Source organism: Cicer arietinum, chromosome 2 (genome assembly GCF_000331145.2).
Source record: "Cicer arietinum cultivar CDC Frontier isolate Library 1 chromosome 2, Cicar.CDCFrontier_v2.0, whole genome shotgun sequence".
Taxonomy (NCBI): Eukaryota; Viridiplantae; Streptophyta; class Magnoliopsida; order Fabales; family Fabaceae; genus Cicer; species Cicer arietinum.
Window position 1 is genome coordinate 4,921,562 of NC_021161.2, and position 1,198 is coordinate 4,922,759.

Below are 1,198 nucleotides of genomic sequence, written 5' to 3' on the forward strand. Positions count from 1 at the left end.
TTGTTGAGATGGAAAAACGCTTTGTAAAAAGTGATAAGGCTGAAACAAGTTCTTTGCTTCAGAATTTAATTTCCATGAAGTATCAAGGCAAGGGAAATATAAGAGAGCACATTATGATGATGTCCAACATTGCTTCTAAGCTTAAAGGTCTAAAGCTTGAGTTGTCAGATGACTTACTCATTCATTTAGTATTGCTGTCTCTTCCTTCGCAATTCAGTCAGTTTAAGGTGACTTATAATTGTCAAAAGGAGAAATGGACTCTTAATGAGCTCATTTCATTATGTGTGCAAGAAGAGGACAGGCTGAAGCAAGATAGGACTGAAAGTGCTCACTTTACTAGCATCTCTAAAGACAAGGGCAAAAGGAAAAGAATTGAGGAGCCCAAGAACAAAGCTGCTGCTAAGGGTCCAGAACAAAAGAAGCAGACTAAGGATAACAACTGCTTCTTCTGCAGGAGTTCTGGACACGTGAAGAAGGATTGTGCCAAATATCACGCTTGGCGTGTTAAGAAAGGTATGATTCTGTCTTTGGTCTGTTCTGAGGTTAATTTAGCTTCAGTACCTAGAAACACTTGGTGGTTAGACTCTGGTGCAACTACTAACATCAGTGTTTCAATGCAGGGTTGCCTGAACTTCCGAAAGCCTAGTGATACTGAAAGATGGATCTATGTAGGAGATGGGAAGAAGGTAGAAGTTGAAGCCATAGGAAAATTTAGATTATTATTAAGTTCCGGTCATTATTTGGATTTAAAAGACACTTTTGTTGTACCGTCATTTAGACGGAATTTGATCTCTATTTCTTATTTGGACAAATCAGGATATTATTGTTCATTCGGGAATAAAGAATTTACTTTGTCTTTAAATTCGAATGTTGTTGGAACCGGTTTACTTTCTGGTTATGATAATCTTTATTTGTTGGAAACTGTGGCTAACTATAATGAAACCTTGAATGTGGAATCACGTGGTACTAAGCGGAAAATTGACAATTTCAATTCAGGGGTGCTTTGGCACAAGCGTCTAGGTCACATCTCTAAAAATAGAGTTGAACGACTTGTGTCAGATGGAATTTTAGATTCCATTGACTTCACAGACTTTAACGTTTGTGTAGCATGCATTAAAGGAAAACAGACTAAAGATAAGAAATTAGGCGCATATAGAGCTACAGACGTCTTAGAATTGATACATACGGACATCTGTGG